The sequence below is a fragment of the Procambarus clarkii genome, chromosome 17, assembly GCF_040958095.1.
Source record: "Procambarus clarkii isolate CNS0578487 chromosome 17, FALCON_Pclarkii_2.0, whole genome shotgun sequence".
In the NCBI taxonomy this organism is placed as follows: Eukaryota; Metazoa; Arthropoda; class Malacostraca; order Decapoda; family Cambaridae; genus Procambarus; species Procambarus clarkii.
In genome coordinates this window covers 17,878,606-17,890,411 of record NC_091166.1, presented here as the reverse complement: position 1 = coordinate 17,890,411, position 11,806 = coordinate 17,878,606, and positions in this window count along the sequence as shown.

The window sequence follows — 11,806 nt, the reverse complement described above, 5'->3', positions numbered from 1 at the left end:
TCAGTAACTGTTGGCTTGGCTTTCTGTGGCTTGCTTTGGTATTTTAAAGGCAATTAAGCGTTGCTTAATGTCTTGCATTCCAAAATAAAAACTTATATTTTGTCTAAGATTATATATATATTTTTTATATACATGTTCCTTCAGTAATGCTGTTTACAATAATGTTTGTTACTGTCGTGTTGATCCTGGTCACGATAATCGACCTTGAAACTTGGCTGGATGTTGGAGCAATTGTTTTCATGTTTAAACACGTCTAGCTTTCTTGTGAGATATTCTTTTATAACATGTTTAGTTCTTCCTGGTTAGTGATCATTACAGTGTCACCATCAGGTCCTTCGAAGATGTTATCTGGTGATACACCTAAATGTTGATGATCTTATAAGCACTGTAAGCTTGCGACAATGAATGCCACAATTTAAAATTACTTTTATGCTAATAGCAAAACACAGAAAGGTGATGAATATTTCTCCAGTGTGTTTTGTGCTTAGGAACTATTTCCTTGTTGTAAGATTGGTACTGTGACTTAGAACACTATAAAAATATATATTTGTTGTTTTAAAGAGATGAGACACTATTGGCACTTAGCTGAAGGAGATCATCCCTTAATTTGTAAGGAACAGATAAGGTTTCTCCCACACTTACTGATAACTCCAGTTTAATCCACAATTATCATGAAGAACTCACGAATAATATCAGCCTGGCCTGTAATTGTTAAGTAGCAGCTAACCAGCTCTTCCACTTCATTTTACAACCCATAAGTTCCAGGAAGGTGATCTTCATATTTCAGCCTTAGTACCCACCTAGTTGTGCTTGCGGAGGTTGAGCTTCGGCTCTTTAGCCCCTCTTCTCAACTGTCAATCAACTAGTGGACAGGTTCCTGAGCCTATTGGACTCTGTCTTATCTACATTAGAAACTTTGTATGAAGTCTGCCTCCACCACATCACCTCCTAATGTATTAAATTTGTTAACTACTATATCACTAAAATAAATAAAAATAAAATATTTACCCCTATCAATTCCTGAGAATCTTGTTTGTGGTGATCATGTCTCCTCTATCTCTTCTGTCTTCCAGTTAAATGAGATTTATTTCAGTAGTCTCTCCTTTAGATCATTCCCATCATCTCGGGTACTTGTACGATGGCCAACCTTTAAACTTTCTCCAATTTAGTCTTGTGCTCTATGTAGTCTCCTACATGGTTTGTAAGTCGGGTGTATTGAATAAATCCAGAAATATAGTGTACTGTGTGTTTCCGTATGAATAGTGAATGTTTTGTCCACAAGTATCAGCAGTAATGTGATGTATTATATATTCTTAAGTAGTAACGTATTGTACTACTATATAAGAATATTGATCAAAAATTTGGGAAACTTTTATTGATTCTGCTTCTCTTGTTTTTGGTTTTATTTCCTTATGACACGAGAACATTTCCAATTTCAGTAATGTGCAATCACCTTCGATTGTCCTTATCAATAACACTGTTGGAAAATATTTTAACTATCTATTATAATGTATATAATATGTATAATTTTAACGGAATTATACGAGAATTTGTGTAAATCTCGTCCATCACCGATTGTGGCACCCTTTTATCTAGGCTCCGGCCTGAGTCTCGGGAGGGGGGGGGGGCCCTGGGCTCAACGTGTCCTCTTACAAATTACGTTGCTTTTCGCTTGTTTGCGTACTAAGGCCATAAATAGTCGTAAAGGAAAATGAACTCGGCTCACGGAATTGACTTCTGTCACGTTTTCTGTTTTGGGTCCTCTGGCTTACTCGATTAGATTAGGAGAAGCCAGTTTAAATTAACAGTTTTCATGACGTTTTGAAACCTTAGAAGAATTTCCAGCCCTCTTAACCTACCAGAGGACCCAAAACTTGCTGCTTTGGGTCCATTTTAAATGGATTTTTTTTTTATTATATTTTAAATTAAAATACGGTATTTTTTGGCCGTATTGCACACGAGGGAAAAGCGACGTAATTTGTAAGAGGACGGGTTGCTTAGCTAGGTCAGGGAGGCAACACACACCAATAATACTACATATTTGTGCTCCCAAACCCAAGGAAAAGTTAGTAATTACTGTTTCTTAATTTGTATGTAATCTATTTTTTTTAAATTTAAGATAATAAAAAACAAAATGTTAAATGTTTGTTTCAAATGTAATATTATTGTATATATCATATTTCTTATGGTGCTGATTTGCTACCACTAAATGTAAGGAAATTTAAATTGTTCTGAATCATTCCATTTTTTATACATGTTTTGCATAACTTGATACAAGTTTTGTTTCGTTGACATTCTTATATTTTGCCTGGGGAGATCTGAGGCACAAACCTATTTCTAAGGTCCCTATCAACCACAAAATGCAACTAATTTTGTTTTCACTTTATTGTAATTACTTTATTAGCATATTCATAAAATTCATATTTGTTATTCTATTTTTTGTATACCTTAATATCCGTAATCTGTCAGAGAAACCCCAAATCATTTCAGTGCAAAACTGTAACATGAATAATAATTTATATATATTTCCTCCCCAATTTGGCATAACTTTTCCTATAATTACTAAAGAAAGAATTATTTGTTTAATTTTGTCAACGAAGCCTATCTAATGAGGAGGCCACAGAAAAAGTGCCACAAGGCAGTGGTTAGAAGATGTTTATTTACATTTTGAATATATTAATTGTCAAATTGGTACTTATTACAAATGGGAAAGTATTGATTGATTGATTTCCAAGCAAAATTCTAGTTGTGCCTTTGACTAATTGTGAGTCATCATCTACATGGTTGTTTGGTGTTGTCATTAGTGTAGTGTGTGTGTGGGGTGACATCACATATACTGTGCACTGTGTGTCACTATGATTGTGCTTCACTGTGACTTAAACTTAGTACCTTTATGCTTTTTCTTTGTTTTGCGCCCATGTAAGCATGGTATATTGAGACACCATATTTGTTGCGATCAGTGTTGTGAAATATGTCACAGATTAAATGTATTGCATTGTTTGATGCCAAATGTGAAGTGTGTTTTGGGACACCATATGAATTATGTAACACCTTAAGCTCTTTATTATATGTTCAATACGTGACGTAGTGTGATGTGTTCAATACGTGACGTAGTGTGATGTGTTCAGTACGTGACGTAGTGTGATGTGTTCAATACGTGACGTAGTGTGATGTGTTCAGTACGTGACGTAGTGTGATGTGTTCAGTACGTGACGTAGTGTGATGTGTTCAATACGTGACATAGTGTGATGTGTTCAGTACGTGACGTAGTGTGATGTGTTCAGTACGTGACGTAGTGTGATGTGTCATAAATGTTGAGTACTGAGTGATACCATCAATGTATTATATTGTGTGTCACTCTACGTGTCCTGTAATGTGTGACACCTTAACAATGAAGTAATGTTCTTCCTCATATACATAGTGATTTATGTAGCAAAATATATGTAATGTTTGCACTACAGTAATACCATTATTTTGAGAGCATATTTCTTGTGAATAATGTTACTATAAATGTTGAACATTTAATTGTTTCTTAGGCAGGCTGGGGAACGTAAACACCCTTTGTGCTCCGTATTGTATTATAAAATAACAATATTCTATTTTGTTACACCATAAGTGTGGGGTGTTGTGTGACTTCAGTGCTATATAATGTTGGGATGCATAAGTGTGATACTTACCTCCATAACTAGCGTTGACGTCTAGTCCAGCGTCGAGGAGGGCCTTCATAATGTTGTCGTGACCACTTGCGGCTGCCTCGTAAATGGTTCTCATGTCTGTTAACAGATACCACAATTGTTATTATGCATAAACCATCACGAGTCTAGAGGTTTCTCTAAAGTGTTGAAATAAACCGTCCTTGATGAACAACTTTTTTAATACTGAAGTGAAAAACAAACTCTAAATGAACAAATCCACAATGGCCGTGATGAGGGTTTGAACTTACAGCCCAAAATGAACCCAGACGAGCCTTAGTCGACTGCGCCACGACATGGTGAATGGAATTGCAACCGGGAGTGCAACTGCTCCCTGTTCCACACAATTCCCCCTGCACCCGGGCTTTATAAACAAGTTGTTCTACATCTTCGCCCTCATTTCAGTACACACAGAAATCACAATAGCGTGATTCATCATACGAACAAATCCACAAGGGCTGTGATGAGGGTTCGAACTTACGTCTAGGATGATCCCTAACGCGCCTTTGTCGATTGCGCCACGACATGGTCAAAAGAATTGCAACTGGGAGTGCAAATGCCCCCACACTGCTCCCGGTAGTTAACAGATGGAGTAGTTAACAGATGGAATGCAGTAGGCAGTGATGTGATGGAGGCTGACTCCATACACAGTTTCAAATGTAGATATGATAGAGCCCAGTAGGCTCAGGAACCTGTACACCAGTTGATTGACAGTTGAGAGGCGGGACCAAAGAGCCAAAGCTCAACCCCCGCAAGCACAACTAGGTGAGTACAAGGTGATGTTATTGTTGCACTTTCATTTATATGGATAAATGAGACTTCAAAATAATACCTATTGCCCATGTATTTTCATTTTGAATAAAATTTATGCATATATATGTCTAACCATCGCTTGCAACAATCCTGAATTCCAATGTCTTTTATGTTATATGGTAATCACTTCAATTACTCCTCTTTCCAAAACAATATTTACCTGTGTTTTTCAGAATCTAAACTTATCTAGTATGAATTAGAGTAACGACACGTGGTTTAAGATAAGAAAGCATTAGTTAGGTTTTTTATAAAGTTTTTCGTCATCTTCAGCCATAACATGTTATCTTCATATTGTTCATTGTTGAATGTCCTGACTTCCGGGACGAGCGTGTGTCTTGTTTTCCGACCATCCCCCGCGGTCGCTTGTCTCTCGATAGTATTCTTGGTGACTCGGATACTTTTGATATCGTTCGCTTTATGCGTTTCTGTTCTCGTATTGGCGTCCTTGATGGTGTTTAGCGCCCTCTGATTATCTGATTATCATTTAATGGTGCTACATAACCTTCCCGGTTTGGTGCCTTCTATTGATAATTACTTACTTCATATTGTTCAGTTTTAACATGGTATGTGTTCTTCTATCATGTTCATCCTTCGTTTATTACGTTTCAGTGAAAGCAGCATATAATGGTAAGATTACTAGTATATGCTTGAATATAATCTTTGATGAGGAGCCATGTGAGACGACAGAGAGTACGAATAAAGGTGATAACCAGCAATAGTCATTCATATTAAGTGAAAGTAGTGTATGAGAGAATAATGGGTAACCTGCAGGTTTAGCAGTGAGGGGGAACTCAACACTCATCCCTGGATTAGCAATGTTTGAAGAAGCTTGATTCAGAAATTAGGTTGACCGGAGGGAGAGGAGTTCACCCTTGTAATGTCTTGGATCTGTGGGTTCCAGCAGCAACAATCTCAATCATTCCAAACCATTGATAAATAACAGAGAAGTCTCCGGTAATGTGGCAAACCCAGAAGTATCGATTAGTAAGGCTTAATCCATACATGCATTGATGGACAGTTTAAGTTTATCATATTATTCAAAATCACTTGATATAAATATAATAAAAAGGCCTCTCTCTTGCAAGAGTTCTCTGGTTTTTAAATCAAATTATAGTCAAAATCCACACGTCACAGACAAGTGATAACTGTTTAGGTTGCTATGGTTAAAGATAGACTATTAGAACAACTGGCCAAAGGAGCATTACTGTGATATTCAATACAGGATTTTTGCCCCAGTCCCAGACTATATCTGGTTAGGAACGCGACAAAAATGACATACAATTACTGTTTCCCATGCATGGTCAAATATAAACCATATATATGAAAATATTTACAAAGTTTGAAACCAATAATACTGTAAAATATAACTAATCACCAAACTAGGTGCTATAGGCTCATTTATACTGAAAATTTTATTTATAGGTCATTCACTTTAACATATTTTGGTTATAAAACCCAAAAAACGGCCACTCTACTCATGAAAAACTCGCCAGACACAAAACTGAATGCCTGGAAGGAAACCCACGTTGTCTATGCCCTCAAATTCCCATTTGGGGATCGTAAGCCCCAAAGAACTAGGTATATATATAGGCAAGACATTAACGTCTCTTTCCAGGCGATTAACAATGCATAAACAACAGGGCTCCATAAAGGAACATATAATCTTCTCTCACAACCAGAGCATCACCAGAGAAGTCTTAACAAACAACACAGAAATCATCGATAGGTACAGCGATAGAAGGCGGCTCGAAATCTGCGAGGCACTACTCATCAAAAAGTCAACACCAGTAATCAACAGCCATTTAATGCACAACTATATTCTACCCACTTCAAGACTCCGAACCAGTATAGAAGCATCAAGAGGAAGTATGGGCCAATAGGCCTTCTCCAGTTACTTCCATTCTTAGGCTCTCATACCCAATTAATACGCATTGTTTCGTGTTCTGTCTTGTATTTGTCACAAGTTTGTTCACCTCATGCAATAAAGAAATTCTGGAGGGCTTGTACTTGAGGTCGATCTCGAACCCATTGTTGATGTGATGACTTATATTGAATTTTGTAACTAGCTCATCATGATTGTAACTTGCTTAGCTAAATGAATTGTGGGGTTCAGTCCCTGAGCCCATTATGTGCCTCTGTAACCCTTTCCATTACCGCCCACAAGATGGGTATGGGGTGCATAATAAATGAACTAAACTAACTAACCTCATGCAAAACTGTTGCACCATATCACCTCACCCAAATGTGAGTATAAGTACGACGGATCAGATGTTTAGTGTTAGTATAAGTATGTCTCTGTTTAGTGTTTTTAGGTTATAGTTGAGTGTGTAAACTAAAGTCTTTGAAAATGTAATAAGTTATTATGAAAAAGTTCAAGCATCGCGTCAGACTATAAATAAATATGAATTTTGGAGAACTGATTTTTCAATTACCATCGACAGTAAAAAGAAACATTAGAAATATTGAGAAAATTCGTGTTAGAATTATTAATCTTACTTTTTCGGTCATATTTAACAACACATGTTTACAAGAAAGACTGCTACCAAAATATACTAATATATATATATAATATATATATATATATATATATATATATATATATATATATATATATATATATATATATATATATATATATATATATATATATAACTTTTTAGACACTCAACCCACCAGGGGACTCGAACACTGGCCAACAAGGTGGCAGTTGCATGCTGTATCCACTACGCTATACTTCAAAGCCATAAGAGAGGTAGGAATTCTGGGGTATTTAACCAACCAGAATTCCAATCCTCTCCCAGGCGATGAGATAGTGTGGGACCTCGGATGCTCTTTCATCGGTTCCTGTTATATGGGAAAACTCAGTGCCAAATGCTTAATGCACAGACTACCCTATTCCAGTAGCTGAAGTTTATAACTTTTTAGACACTCAACCCACCAGGGGACTCGAACACTGGCCAACAAGGTGGCAGTTGCATGCTGTATCCACTACGCTATACTTCAAAGCCATAAGAGAGGTAGGAATTCTGGGGTATTTAACCAACCAGAATTCCAATCCTCTCCCAGGCGATGAGATAGTGTGGGACCTCGGATGCTCTTTCATCGGTTCCTGTTATATGGGAAAACTCAGTGCCAAATGCTTAATGCACAGACTACCCTATTCCAGTAGCTGAAGTTTATAACTTTTTAGACACTCAACCCACCAGGGGACTCGAACACTGGCCAACAAGGTGGCAGTTGCATGCTGTATCCACTACGCTATACTTCAAAGCCATAAGAGAGGTAGGAATTCTGGGGTATTTAACCAACCAGAATTCCAATCCTCTCCCAGGCGATGAGATAGTGTGGGACCTCGGATGCTCTTTCATCGGTTCCTGTTATATGGGAAAACTCAGTGCCAAATGCTTAATGCACAGACTACCCTATTCCAGTAGCTGAAGTTTATAACTTTTTAGACACTCAACCCACCAGGGGACTCGAACACTGGCCAACAAGGTGGCAGTTGCATGCTGTATCCACTACGCTATACTTCAAAGCCATAAGAGAGGTAGGAATTCTGGGGTATTTAACCAACCAGAATTCCAATCCTCTCCCAGGCGATGAGATAGTGTGGGACCTCGGATGCTCTTTCATCGGTTCCTGTTATATGGGAAAACTTAGTGCCAAATGCTTAATGCACAGACTACCCTATTCCAGTAGCTGAAGTTTATAACTTTTTAGACACTCAACCCACCAGGGGACTCGAACACTGGCCAACAAGGTGGCAGTTGCATGCTGTATCGACTACGCTATACTTCAAAGCCATAAGAGAGGTAGGAATTCTGGGGTATTTAACCAACCAGAATTCCAATCCTCTCCCAGGCGATGAGATAGTGTGGGACCTCGGATGCTCTTTCATCGGTTCCTGTTATATGGGAAAACTCAGTGCCAAATGCTTAATGCACAGACTACCCTATTCCAGTAGCTGAAGTTTATAACTCAGTGCCAACACTGAGCACTGAGTTTTCCCATATAACAGGAACCGATGAAAGAGCATCCGAGGTCCCACACTATCTCATCGCCTGGGAGAGGATTGGAATTCTGGTTGGTTAAATACCCCAGAATTCCTACCTCTCTTATGGCTTTGAAGTATAGCGTAGTGGATACAGCATGCAACTGCCACCTTGTTGGCCAGTGTTCGAGTCCCCTGGTGGGTTGAGTGTCTAAAAAGTTATAAACTTCAGCTACCGGAATAGGGTAGTCTGTGCATTAAGCATTTGGCACTGAGTTTTCCCATATAACAGGAACCGATGAAAGAGCATCCGAGGTCCCACACTATCTCATCGCCTGGGAGAGGATTGGAATTCTGGTTGGTTAAATACCCCAGAATTCCTACCTCTCTTATGGCTTTGAAGTATAGCGTAGTCGATACAGCATGCAACTGCCACCTTGTTGGCCAGTGTTCGAGTCCCCTGGTGGGTTGAGTGTCTAAAAAGTTATAAACTTCAGCTACTGGAATAGGGTAGTCTGTGCATTAAGCATTTGGCACTGAGTTTTCCCATATAACAGGAACCGATGAAAGAGCATCCGAGGTTAAACACTATCTCATCGCCTGGGAGAGGATTGGAATTCTGGTTGGTTAAATACCCCAGAATTCCTACCTCTCTTATGGCTTTGAAGTATAGCGTAGTGGATACAGCATGCAACTGCCACCTTGTTGGCCAGTGTTCGAGTCCCCTGGTGGGTTGAGTGTCTAAAAAGTTATAAACTTCAGCTACTGGAATAGGGTAGTCTGTGCATTAAGCATTTGGCACTGAGTTTTCCCATATAACAGGAACCGATGAAAGAGCATCCGAGGTCCCACACTATCTCATCGCCTGGGAGAGGATTGGAATTCTGGTTGGTTAAATACCCCAGAATTCCTACCTCTCTTATGGCTTTGAAGTATAGCGTAGTGGATACAGCATGCAACTGCCACCTTGTTGGCCAGTGTTCGAGTCCCCTGGTGGGTTGAGTGTCTAAAAAGTTATAAACTTCAGCTACTGGAATAGGGTAGTCTGTGCATTAAGCATTTGGCACTGAGTTTTCCCATATAACAGGAACCGATGAAAGAGCATCCGAGGTCCCACACTATCTCATCGCCTGGGAGAGGATTGGAATTCTGGTTGGTTAAATACCCCAGAATTCCTACCTCTCTTATGGCTTTGAAGTATAGCGTAGTGGATACAGCATGCAACTGCCACCTTGTTGGCCAGTGTTCGAGTCCCCTGGTGGGTTGAGTGTCTAAAAAGTTATAAACTTCAGCTACTGGGATAGGGTAGTCTGTGCATTAAGCATTTGGCACTGAGTTTTCCCATATAACAGGAACCGATGAAAGAGCATCCGAGGTCCCACACTATCTCATCGCCTGGGAGAGGATTGGAATTCTGGTTGGTTAAATACCCCAGAATTCCTACCTCTCTTATGGCTTTGAAGTATAGCGTAGTGGATACAGCATGCAACTGCCACCTTGTTGGCCAGTGTTCGAGTCCCCTGGTGGGTTGAGTGTCTAAAAAGTTATAAACTTCAGCTACTGGAATAGGGTAGTCTGTGCATTAAGCATTTGGCACTGAGTTTTCCCATATAACAGGAACCGATGAAAGAGCATCCGAGGTCCCACACTATCTCATCGCCTGGGAGAGGATTGGAATTCTGGTTGGTTAAATACCCCAGAATTCCTACCTCTCTTATGGCTTTGAAGTATAGCGTAGTGGATACAGCATGCAACTGCCACCTTGTTGGCCAGTGTTCGAGTCCCCTGGTGGGTTGAGTGTCTAAAAAGTTATAAACTTCAGCTACTGGGATAGGGTAGTCTGTGCATTAAGCATTTGGCACTGAGTTTTCCCATATAACAAGAACCGATGAAAGAGCATCCGAGGTCCCACACTATCTCATCGCCTGGGAGAGGATTGGAATTCTGGTTGGTTAAATACCCCAGAATTCCTACCTCTCTTATGGCTTTGAAGTATAGCGTAGTGGATACAGCATGCAACTGCCACCTTGTTGGCCAGTGTTCGAGTCCCCTGGTGGGTTGAGTGTCTAAAAAGTTATAAACTTCAGCTACTGGAATAGGGTAGTCTGTGCATATATATATATATATATATATATATATATATATATATATATATATATATATATATATATATATATATATATATATATATATATATATATATATATATATTTAATATATAATATATATATATATATATTTAATATATAATATATATATATATATATGTCGTACCTAGTAGCCAGAACTCACTTCTCAGCCTTCTATTCAAGGCCCGATTTGCCTAATAAGCCAAGTTTTCCTGAATTAATATATTTACTATAATTTTTTTCTTATGAAATGATAAAGCAACCCTTTTCTCTATGTATGAGGTCAATTTTTTTTTATTGGAGTTAAAATTAACGTAGATATATGACCGAACCTAACCAACCCTACCTAACCTAACCTAACCTATATTTATAGGTAAGGTTAGGTTAGGTAGCCAAAAAAAGCTAGGTTAGGTTAGGTTAGGTAGGTTAGGTAGACGAAAAAAACATTAATTCATGAAAACTTGGCTTATTAGGCAAATCGGGCCTTGAATAGTAGGCTGAGAAGTGCGTTCTGGCTATTAGGTACGACATATATATATATATATATATATATATATATATATATATATATATATATATGTCGTACCTAGTAGCCAGAACTCACTTCTCAGCCTACTATGCAAGGCTCGATTTGCCTAATAAGCCAAGTTTTCATGAATTAATGTTTTTTCGTCTACCTAACCTACCTAACCTAACCTAACCTAGCTTTTTTTGGCTACCTAACCTAACCTTACCTATATATATAGGTTAGGTTAGGTTAGGTAGGGTTGGTTAGGTTCGGTCATATATCTACGTTAATTTTAACTCCAATAAAGAAAAATTGACCTCATACATAATGAAAAGGGTAGATTTATCATTTCATAAGAAAAAAATTAGAGAAAATATATTAATTCAGGAAAACTTGGCTTATTAGGCAAATCGGGCCATGAATAGTAGGCCAAAAAGTGCGTTCTGGCTACTAGGTACGACATATATATATATATATATATATATATATATATATATATATATATATATATATATATATATATATATATATATATATATATGTCGTACCTAGTAGCCAGAACTCACTTCTCAGCCTACTATTCAAGGCCCGATTTGCCTAATAAGCCAAGTTTTCCTGAATTAATATATTTACTATAATTTTTTTCTTATGAAATGATAAAGCAACCCTTTTC